This window comes from Sander lucioperca, chromosome 1, assembly GCF_008315115.2.
Source record: "Sander lucioperca isolate FBNREF2018 chromosome 1, SLUC_FBN_1.2, whole genome shotgun sequence".
NCBI lineage: Eukaryota > Metazoa > Chordata > Actinopteri > Perciformes > Percidae > Sander > Sander lucioperca.
Genome location: NC_050173.1, coordinates 53,126,108 through 53,138,483, shown reverse-complemented (window position 1 = coordinate 53,138,483; position 12,376 = coordinate 53,126,108). Strand labels below are relative to the sequence as shown.

The 12,376-nt window shown below is 46.3% G+C and overlaps 1 pseudogene; it reads right to left on the bottom strand.

Moving 5' to 3' along the window:
* Positions 1-514: 514 nt before the first annotated feature.
* On the bottom strand, positions 515-3,556 carry LOC116036536 (annotated as a pseudogene).
* Between the last annotated feature and the right edge of the window lie 8,820 nt (positions 3,557-12,376).

Genomic DNA, 12,376 nt, shown 5'->3' with positions numbered 1-12,376 from the left:
TCTGAGACCTGTAAGATAGATACTTAATCATAGATTTAAATGGATTGAACAAGCGCCTCCACGTTTAGAATGTTTGAGTTGTAAGCTGTAATGTTGAGAATGAAAGGTTAGATCAGAAAACGTAATATCTCTGCTGGAATTAAATATCTTAGAAGGAGTGGTAAATTCACTACATCTCAAAAAAGCATAAAACGCCAAAAAGAACACAGCTTCCAATAAAGCATCAACATAAGAGGAAAAAACCCCAAGACGTAGCGTCGATACCAATACATGCAAAATCCTGATGGTAATCGCCTGTCTAAGGTCAGGGGAAGACGGATGCTCTTTAGCTATACCTTTCAGAATAAGTTTAATTGCTGGATTAGAAAATAAGCTTGGAAATGAGGGATCATGACATCTGACATTGAACTGTATGCCTGCAAGTAACCCACGAGTATACTGAGGTTTAAATGTATGCGTATCAGTGCAATAGCAAATAAAAGCACAAATACTGTTGATGAGAACAGGTTTTAGTGGCACATCAATGGAAACACAGAAGAATGCAAAAGTACACCAAGCAAAATCATATAACCTTAAAGTTGACTCAGCTAAACCCTTCCTCATATAAAACCTAGCAGAATCTACATAAGCCTGTAGGGGTATTTGATTCAATACAGTGCTAGATCTATCAAAGAGGGAAGCACTACTGGTACAGGGCTGGCTGCAGGACAGAGGCTCCGAAAGGTCTGAAATTGAAAGCGAGAAAGAGCATCAGCCGCTGTGTTATAGTGACCAGGGACATGACGGGCAGTGATAATAAAGTTGTTAATGACAGCTGACCAAGTGATGCGTCTCATAAAAGGCATGATTTTATTACATGAAGAGCGCCCTCTATTTATGATGCTGACCACAGCCTGATTGTCGCAAAGTACGGACTGCGAATGACTGCCCCATATGTGACATGCGACAGCAATGGGGTATATCTCGTACAATGCAGAAGAATCAGACATTGTGAACCCGGGAGGGCAGTGGCCTGCAAACCACTGCCCAAGGGAAAAAAAAAATCAAACCCCGCAGAAGGGGCAGCATCTGTAAACAACTGCAACGCATCAGAGGAATACACCACGTCATCATAGAAAAACGAAACCCCATTCCATTCACCCAGAAGACAGAACCAGAAACTCAAATCAGAGCGGCACCCGTCATCCAAGGACAGGGTATCATGCAGATCCGGCACAGAAGAAGCCATATCCAGCAACCTGGATATGAAGGAGCGTCCCTGTGGAATAACGCGCATTGCAAAATTCAAATGTCCGAGAAGAGAAAGCAATTGGCGTTTGGTGACGTTACCTGCAGACAGAAAGGACTCAGCTATCCCACGGATACGCTCCAATTTCTCCAGCGGAAGAGAAGCTTCCATGCGGACAGAATCCAGTGTGATGCCGAGAAACTCCAGGCGTGTATTGGGACCAATAGTTTTAGCCTCCGACAGAGGTACACCGAGGGACTGAAAACAAACCCTCAGTTTGCCCAGGGACGAGCCAGCACTATCATGAGGGGGATCAACTAGCAGAAAATCATCAAGCAAATGAAGTACCGAAGGCACCCCAACCCTGTTAAGCAGGATCCAACATAGAGCTTTTGAGATGTGGTTGAAAATACACGGACTACTCCTACAATCAAAAGTCAGCCGCACCCCAAAATAATACTTAGATTCCCATCTAACACCAAAAAGAGGCCACTGGGAAGGATGAATGGGCACAATTTTGAACGCGTCGGTGATGTCCGCCTTAGAGAGCCAAGCCCCGTTTCCAGCCAGTTTAATCAGTCTGATGGCATTATCCACGGTAGCGTAATGCAGAGAAAAAGGCACAGTCGGAATGAGGCTATTCACACTAGCAATATCTCCGCAGCGCGGAGCTGACAGATCAAAAATCAGCCGCTTCTTGCCTGAATATTTACCAGTAGCGACACCAATAGGACTAGTACGAAACACAGGAAACGGTGAAGAAGCGAACGACCCGATGACATACCCTTTCCTGAACTCAGTATCTAACAGTAGTGAGACGGTATCAGGATCAGAGACGGCGGAAAGAAGATTTTTTGCTACGTGTGTCACAGTAGGATAGGAAAGCACACCCACCTGAAAGAAAATGGTCCTCAAACACAGAATTAGGATGAGACGATAGTTCAAATGCCAATGCCTGAACATTTATTGGAGTGGATGGATGTATCTTCAAAATGTCTTTGAACCACGTTGATACTGTTGTTTGCCCCTCCGTGCCGGAGCTGACCTGGGCAATTGGGGTATGTACAAACACCTTCATTAAAACTATTACAAATGGGAGTATATCTAGAATTAAGAACCTGACGCCCACGGGAATCCACACCAGGAACCGGATTTCTCAGAGGGGGCCGCCGCACAGGACTCGCCCCGGCGTTATTACTCTGAAACGCCACACTTGGGCAGAAAGAGGCAAAATGTCCCACAACACCGCAAGTTGCACACACCAATGCTTGAGATCCCCCCGCGATCATGACCAGAAGCTCAGTGTCAAGTATGGACCAGTTCAGGCGGACATTGGACCGGGCAATATACAATGCAGACTTCCTAGCAAAGGCTTTGTGGTACTGATAGAACACATTTCTACCGTATCTCAGATTAAGATCAGCAATAAGAGCCAAATAAGCGTCAAACTCCTGTCTCCTGTCCGGATACACAGAACAAATCACGTCACGGTAGATCCCGAAAGCCACCACAAACTGCCCAATAGAAAGCTCGTTAGAAAGCCTGGGATCTGCCGATTTGAATATGGCAGAGAAATTATCCCCGGAAACTAGACCTATCACACTCCGGGGACGGCAAAATAAGGCTCACCAAATTAATGTCTTTCCCCATCAGAATTTTAGATCTCATCCGGGCCGAGACATTAGCCGCTTCAGAAATATATGGCCTACCTATAGCCGACGATGCCACACTCGAAGCCAGGGAATAATTAGCATCGACTGGGGCCGACACTGATGCCTGAGGAAAACTGGGCACCGGCTCTGCCGCAGAGGCCAGTGCGGCATTGACAGTCACCGAAGCACCGGCAGCTGAGTTACACTCCACAGCCAGTAGCCTCGCATCCAAAGACTGCATCGATCTACCCAGAGATTTTAGAGATTCGTGAATAAGGCTGGATTCATAGGAACCACTAGGAACAGCCGAAGCAGCCGCCCGGCTGTTAGAACCTCCACCGCAACGTTTTGGCGGGGCGCTGGGAGGAGGATCCGCCTTCCTGGTCCGCTTCCGACCTCGAGCCGCCGCCGGGATAGCCAGCACAGGCACCGGTGAGACACACCTGGCTTGCGTAGCCAGCTCCCGAATCTCAGGAGAATCCAAACCTGGAGCTGGAGTGATACCACGATTCTGAAGTTGCCTCAGGAAAATCTCCGTCCCCTCCGAACGTGAGCCGGGCAGCACAGCCAGGCGGGAGCTCCTGCGAACCCCATCCAGAGAACCAGCATACACCTCAGGAGATACTTGCCGTCCTGGATCCGGTACCTCCAATGAATCAGAGTCGGAACCCAACATGGTGAGTGCACCGAACCAGACGCAACACAGGAAAAACACAAGTGCCATAAGCCAACAACTACAATCGCACTCTCATCTGAAAATACAACTGACAGAAGCAGGAGAGAGAACAGATTTTAAATATGGTAGTCATGCTGTGATTGGTTAGAACATACGTGCCTGATTCTAATTGGTATACAGAACCGTAACACCCACTGCATAGCTGATCAGTTAAAGAGAAGAGAGATAACGTAATTGAAGTCTCCCTGACAGAATTTACGCTGAGCTACATTTCTCTATGGATTGTTTTGATACTTTCACAGTAATTATATTGCACCTCAACCTGCTATAATCAAAAAAGACATGGAAATTTCACTTTTTACAATATGGGATGCTTAAAAGGATAAAAAGAAGGGTACCAGCTATGGATAACAGTGGGCAGTTTGATATTATATTTAGTAAATTTGCTGCAGTCACCTTATTTTTGTGAAGTCAAGTGACCGAGGAAGAGATGGAGTGACCCTGCCCGGAGGAAGCCCGGGGCCCCCGTCTGGAGCCAGGCCCAGATGGAGGGCCCGTCAGCGAGCGTCTGGTGGCTGGGTTTGCCACGGAGCCCGGCCGGGCACAGCCCGAAAAAGCTACGTGGCATCCATCTCTCCATCCCATGGGCCCACCACCTGTGGGAGGAACCGCTGGGGTCGGGTGCGCTGCCACATGGGTGGCAGTGAAGGTCAGGGGCCTCGACGGACCAGACCCGGGCAGCAGATGCTGGCTATGGGGACGTGGAATGTCACCTCTCTGTGGGGGAAGGAGCCGGAACTGGTGCGGGAGGTGGAGCGCTACCGGTTAGATCTGGTGGGGCTTACCTCTACGCACAGTCTCGGTTCTGGAACCATACTCCTGGATAGGGGTTGGACTCTTTTCTTCTCCGGAGTTGCCCAGGGTGTGAGGCGCCGGGCGGGTGTGGGGATACTCACAAGACCCCGGCTGAGCGCCGCTACGTTGGAGTTTACCCCGGTGGACGAGAGGGTCGCCTCCCTACGCCTGCGGGTTGTGGGGGGGAAAACTCTGACTGTTGTTTGTGCATATGCACCGGGCTCCAGTGGGGGACTCCATAGTTCTGCTGGGGGACTTCAACGCGCACGTGGGCAATGATGGAGACACATGGAGAGGCGTGATTGGGAGGAATGGCCTCCCTGATCTAAACCAGAGTGGTTGTTTGTTGTTGGACTTCTGTGCTAGTCATGGATTGTCTATAACGAACACCATGTTCGAACATAGGGATGCTCATAAGTGTACTTGGTACCAGAGCACCCTAGGCCAAAGGTCAATGATCGATTTTATAATCGTTTCATCTGATCTGAGGCCGTATGTTTTGGACACTCGGGTGAAGAGAGGGGCAGAGCTGTCAACCGATCACCATCTGGTGGTGAGTTGGGTCAGGGGGTGGGGGAAGACTCTGGACAGACCTGGTAAGCCCAAACGGGTAGTGCGGGTAAATTGGGAACGTCTGGAGGAGGCCCCTGTCCGACAGACTTTCAACTCACACCTCCGGCGGAGCTTTTCGTGCATCCCTGTGGAGGCTGGGGGCATTGAACCCGAGTGGACAGTGTTCAAAGTTTCCATTGCTGAAGCTGCGGCGAGGAGCTGTGGTCTTAGGGTCTTAGGTGCCTCAAGGGGCGGTAACCCACGAACACCGTGGTGGACACCGGTGGTCAGGGAAGCCGTCCGACTGAAGAAGGAGTCTTTCCGGGATATGTTATCCCAGAGGACTCCGGAGGCAGTGGCAGGGTACCGAAGGGCCCGAAGGGCTGCAGCCTCTGCCGTGAAAGAGGCAAAGCAGCGGGTGTGGGAGGAGTTCGGAGAAGACATGGAGAAGGACTTTCGGTCGGCACCAAGGTGCTTCTGGAAAACCGTTCGCCACCTCAGGAGGGGGAAGCGGGGAACCATCCAAGCTGTGTACAGTAAGGATGGGACGCTGTTGACCTCAACTGAGGAGGTAATAGGGCGGTGGAAGGAGCACTTTGAGTGTGGAAGTCTGGGACGGTGCCTAAGTAGTGGCAGACCGGGGTGGTGGTTCCCCTTTTCAAAAAGGGGGACCAGAGGGTGTGTGCCAATTATAGGGGTTTCACACTTCTCAGCCTCCCTGGTAAAGTCTTCTCCAAGGTGCTGGAAAGGAGGGTTCGGTCGATAGTCGAACCTCAGGTTGAAGAGGAACAATGCGGATTCCGTCCTGGTCGTGGAACAACGGACCAGATCTTTACTCTCGCAAGGATCCTGGAGGGAGCCTGGGAGTATGCCCAACCAGTCTACATGTGCTTTGTGGATCTATGATCGGGTCCCCCGGGAGATACTGTGGGAGGTGCTGCGGGAGTATGGGGTGAGGGGGTCCCTTCTCAGGGCCATCCAATCTCTGTACAACCAAAGCGAGAGCTGTGTCCGGGTTCTCGGCAGTAAGTCGGACTCGTTTCAGGTGAGAGTTGGCCTCCGCCTGGGCTGCACTTTGTCACCAATCCTGTTTGTAGTATTTATGGACAGGATATCGAGGCGTAGTCGGGGTGGAGAGGGGTTGCAGTTCGGTGGGCTGGGGATCTCATCGCTGCTTTTTGCAGATGATGTGGTCCTGATGGCATCATCGGCCTGTGACCTTCAGCACTCACTGGATCGGTTCTCAGCCGAGTGTGAAGCGGCTGGGATGAGGATCAGCACCTCTAAATCGGAGGCCATGGTTCTCAGCAGGAAACCGATGGAGTGCCTTCTCCAGGTAGGGAATGAGTCCTTACCCCAAGTGAAGGAGTTCAAGTACCTTGGAGTCTTGTTCGCGAGTGAGGGAACAATGGAGCGGGAGATTGGTCAGAGAATCGGCGCAGTGGGTGCGGTATTACATTCAATTTATCGCACCGTTGTGACGAAAAGAGAGCTGAGCCAGAAGGCAAAGCTCTCGATCTACCGGTCAGTTTTCGTTCCTACCCTCACCTATGGTCATGAAGGTTGGGTCATGACTGAAAGAACGAGATCCAGGGTACAAGCGGCCGAAATGGGTTTCCTCAGGAGGGTGGCTGGTGTCTCACTTAGAGATAGGGTGAGAAGCTCAGTCATCCGTGAGGAGCTCGGAGTAGAGCCGCTGCTCCTTCGCGTCAAAAGGAGCCAGTTGAGGTGGTTCGGGCATCTGGTAAGGATGCCCCCTGGGCGCCTCCCTAGGGAGGTGTTCCAGGCACGTCCAGCTGGGAGGAGGCCTCGGGGAAGACCCAGGACTAGGTGGAGGGATTATATCTCCAACCTGGCCTGGGAACGCCTCGGGATCCCCCAGTCGGAGCTAGTTAATGTGGCTCGGGAAAGGGAAGTTTGGGGTCCCCTGCTGGAGCTGCTACCCCCGCGACCCGAGACCGGATAAGCGGACGAAGATGGATGGATGGACCTTATTTTTAAAAGATAATAAAAGCCATAAAACTAGGGATGCACTGATGCACCAAAGGTAAAGCATGTGGGCTCTGACGGGACTCTATGTTGCTTTCAGGTACACTCGCTTATGGTGGGGAATTTCTGCTCATTTACAGTTAGTGTGGTGAAGATGGTTTAATATATTTTTTTTTTATAATGATATTTATTTGTTTAGCTTGCGCAAAGGAAAACAACAAACATCGGCATCGGTATTGACATTGGCCAAATGAAAATTCTACATATCGGTATCGGCTGAGAAATTTGCAATCGGTGCATCCCAACGTAAAACATAATCCATTTTCAAGTCAATTAACACTGATATTAGACACCAAATACAGTTTGTTGACATTAATGAAGTGCATAACAAAGCGCTAGTGAGATGATGATAGACATCACACTTATACATCCATTCACATCTATCCTGTACACACACACGAGACATCCATGTGTCCAAGACATTCAGGATTAGCTGGCAACACATCAGGACTAGACAAAAAAAAGTTATTGCGACAACACTATTTTGCAGACTTAATGTGTGACCGCTACACTAAATGTTATGCAATGAAGACAAGAATATTACAGTGAATTGACATCTGTGGGTCTCACCTGTGTGAAGACCCCTCCCCACTTGTTCCTGTTCCTGTTTAGGAGGCAGAGTGGCAGAGGTATGTCAGGAGGATGAGCTACACCTGAATCCACTTTTCCTGACTGCTGATTCCACGTCCTAGTTCCTACATCAGAGGGCTGGAGCTTTAGCTCCTGTTCAACTACTCACAACCAGGACTGTGGATTATCTTGAGTAACTGGGTGAGAGTTTCTGGAAAGAGACATTGCTGTTGAGTTTTTCAAATGGATTCTTGGCGTTTTGAGCACCACAATCGAGTGAAATCTAGTTGCATTATATTGGAGAGAAGGCGGACATCTCTACAGCAGATATCTCCAACACTGAGCAACTCACACCAAAACAGTCTAGATTGATAAATAGCAGTACAGGTAAGAGTAAAACTATGTATTTTTGATTTTGGGTTTAACTGTCCCTTTTAAGGTAACCAATCAAGATTGCCAATCTTTTATTCAGACAGTGAATGATGCTTGGGAGGCTGAGAAAATATCCTAATGTGCTCTCTAACATTGGTGACGTTAGAGATGAAAGAAGTAAACTTCAGGTGAGTGTATTAAGAATGAATCATCTGAGTGCTAGGTTGGTAGGTTGTGGGGCAAACCAAATTGTGATAACTGACTTATTGCCATCATTACCAGTGAAACTACTGCACGTATAATAAAAGGGTAAAGGTACAAGACTGTGAACATAACGATCATAGACTTCAGTGGTAGCAGCTCAGTAGTTGTTCGCAGATTTGTGAATGCAGTAAACATTTCCATGGTAACAGCGAGCTCCACAAATCAAAGACTTCATTGTTATGCTTAGGATTGTGGGTAGTGTAGTACTTCTCCATGACATCACGAATAAAACATGTTTTTCTTAAAACAAGGTTGATATCATACGGACTTCTGGCTTCTACAGGGGCATAAACCTTGTTGTTTAAAAATCTCAAAGCTTGTTGTAAGTCTACCTTGGATGGTTTAGACTGGTGCTTCTTGAACATTTTTTTTAAAAAAATGTGCCAACCTTGAATATTTTTTTCAGCCAAGTACCCTCTGACCAGCACATAAGGTTTTTGGTAGACAAAAAAAGAAAACACCTTTTATAAAGCACATTAGTCTGCACTATAGTGTCTGATTTAATAGAGAACAACATTGTAACTGAAAAACATTTAAATGCTCCATTTCAAATGTTTAGGATCACTAAATTCATTCATTATTATGGTGTATAATTCTTGTATGAATTATGCGCAACTGATATTTAAAAAAAATATTATTTATATCTCCTGTACCCCCTGCAGTACTCCAAATGGGGGGGGGGGTAGCCCCATTTCAGAAATACTAGTTTAGACATTATGGCTAATAATCAAAATCCTTATGAAGAAAATAAATGGGATTTTTACTTCCTGAACAACACATTTGAGCTCTATAGTATTGTAATTAGTTGTTTGTTTTGATAATATTTTAATGTGTAATCATGAACATTCGTGTTTATACATTAGCATACAAGAGTCAGTTAGAAACTAGACTAACCAGGAACTGCATGTGTTTGTAGATATATAGAGTATTTTGTGTTCTATAGGCACCAATACTGTATACAGGACTACGCTGCATTTCTAGCCTGCTCCTTTTTTAAATATGATACACAATGCTTTAGACAGAGATACAGCTCAGGTCAGCGCATATGAATGTCTGTTCTGCTTTGTGTTAGAGCCAAACATATGTCCCAATGTTCTCATACAAATGTTTTGACCAGGAGCACAAACTGGGCTATAAAAAAATAAAAAAACACAACACAATGTTCTCACATGATCCCTGAATGTCTCAAATCCCTAATACAAAAACACAGAGAGAAATACATGAACAAATGTACACACATGCATAAAAAATGAGCACATGTGCGTACACACAATCATGCCCCTTAAGCAAATGAGAAGTGACGCCTCCGTCTGTGCATGCCAGGAACATGCAGAGAGAGCGAGGACTGGGAGAGAGACAGTGTGTATGGATGGGGTGTGACATGACCCATAGTGCATGCCAAGAGCATACAGGGCCCATGCCAAGTGCAAAAGCACATATCGTCTCTGTCAGGCAGAAACCTTGTGTCTCCATATTATGTCATTTTAATTTATTTTTCATAAATCTATGCCATTGGTCCATCTTTACATCTGTCTATGGGTGGCGTGGCGCCTGGGTAGCTCACCTGGTAGAGTGTGCGACCCATGTACAGAGGCTCAGTCCTCACTGCAGCAGCCGGGGGTTTGGTTCTGACCTGCGGCCCTTTGCTGCATGTCATTCCCCCTCTGTCTCCCCTTTCTTGTCCAAGCTGTCCTATAAAAAAAAAAAGGCCTAAAAAAATGCCACAAAAAAGTGATGTGGTGATTTCTGAGGTAAATAGCTCAATAAAAGGTTTTCAAATTAGCCTTTTTTCATTTACTGAAAAACAACGGTTTTGGGCATGCTAGTTTTACAGCGACGATAGAAAAGAGAGATGGGATAAAGCAGTACAAAGTGAGACGGATACTAAAGCATTTTTCTCGCTTTTTCTGTGTGTGTGTGTGTGTGTGTGTGTGTGTGTGTGTGTGTGTGTGTGTGTGTGTGTGTTTCCACTGAAAGAACACTAAGTAACACAGTGACAGGCGCAAGAGCGTGTTAATGTACACATTCAGTGGCCTTTTAAGCACAGAACGACATTTATTTTACAGGAGAGAAATCATTCTACAAGATGAAATAGAGGAGCTGAAAGAGGAAATGGTTTGTAACAGAGTGCTGATGTAAATATTTCTGCCAAGCGACTTTCTCCTCCTTTGGAGAGAAAACAATGAATGTATACGCAGCTGTCTCATGGCGTCCTCGTTATTTCTGAGTAAGGGTGATGGCATAATGTGTGTGTGTATATGTTTGTTCACATAGGCCATCATATCTATTTGCATAGTGTGAGAAAACATTAAGAGACAGAGAAAAGGACAAAAAGTACTAAAAGAGTGCGAGTAATGAGTGTGAAATGTGCCGAATTAGGAGCTTCCAGGCTTAAATGTCACTGACTGAGATTCAAAGCTTTAATAGGTACAGTGAGGACTATAAAGCTGACCTGGAGTGAGTCAAAGTTATCTCAAGCAATTGCAAAACCTCATCACCCCCTCGCGGGCCAATCATACATCTTTAAACATAATCCCCTGCTTCTGCGAACAGACTGCATCAAAAAGGACGTTACAGCTGCAATATATTTTTGTTTCTACCAAAGGAATCCTGCAAATTCCATTTTCTGAAGCAGTAATGTGAATTCTAATTGATAAAGCAGCTGTCAAGATATTCCAATTGCCACGTCGTAAAAAAGGCAGCAGGTTTTCATCAGAGGGAAATGTTTTGCAGGAAGCTTCATAAGCGAGGCAGTCTAGTGTCTCAGAACCTCGTCATATGTAGTGGTAAATCTGTCACCATATTCCAAACACTCTAGATCATTAACATCTCAGAGGCTCAAACACTATTTTAAATGTGTACATTTTCAAATGCTTGGAAAGACATTGTGTCTCTATAGCTGTTGTAGGGAATGTCCAAAATAAGGCCCTGAGGCCGGTCAAACCTGACTCCTATTAATTCATTCCCGCGTATTCTTTTATGGACTTACGTTCACTCTACACAAGGATCAATCACAGACGATGAGTTCAGTCAACCAAGTTTACTGAGTCCAGCATAAGATTTACAACACAGCTGTGGTTTCACGAAACAGAGACTAAGTTTCCCTAGCAACAGACATAAAGTCAGGGCTCGGTCCACCAAGATCTCGTCCGAAGTCAGCCCCGTCCTAGCCTTACTCTAATCTTGTATTGTCTTCCTGCAGAGCGGTGTCTTCTTGTCCCTAGGAAAGACTCTGCTATCTTCGCACAACACATGCCAGGGTTGAGACCGCCTGTGACCGCTCCCTTTTCTTAGACACATTTCCTGTTTTGTTTTTTACCCAACTGTCTGGTTCATATCCTTTCGTACCATATAAGGCTTACTCTATTTTAAAGAAGGTTAAGCTTAAGTTTTTTTTAAAAACTTAAGCTTAACCTTCTGTGCATCAGAGATCTTCTTTGTGCGGGGAGTGCAAATGTGCCTCACCCGGAGTACTTTTAACCACTTCCTCAATGACTGCACACAGCTCTTTTGCAACGAGCACAGTTTATCTTTAATTGTTAATATTCTACACTGTCCATATGTAACTTTTAAGCAGGCAAAGTTGACTGAACACAGTGTCACAGTGTTCTTTTCCAGCAGCACACATCGTGTAGGTCTACATTTTCACACCTGGGAGGAGCAGCTCTCAACAGCTCAAGCCTCCTATTGCTGGCTTCAAGGCAGCATTTTGCTGTTAATGATTAGTGGCTAAGTGCTTTGCCCAAGGGCACCTTGACAGTGGCTGTTGTGAAAGGGATAGCTGTATTATTCCAAATGGTCCTAGTGGAGCCAGCAACATTTTGTCACAATTGTGGGTTTCTGTTGTAGTTTTTTCCTGTTTTTATTGTGTTTATTTGTTCTGTTTCCTTGTTGTTTGACATCTCATGTTTTCTGTCTTCTGTGTTTTACCTTGTGGTGTATGTTTCATGCTTAGTTTCCTGTTTTATTTTGTTGTCTCCCTATTTCTACCATGTTATGTCTTGTTTTACTTTGTCTTTTGTTTTCCCGCCTTTGAGATTGTCTGCCCCGCCCTGATGAGTTTCACCTGTTCCCCAGCCCTTGTGTCACCTGTCCCTTGTTTCACCCACGTTTACATATGGTTTTTAGTCTGTGTGCTTTCTGTGTCTGTTTTTGGTT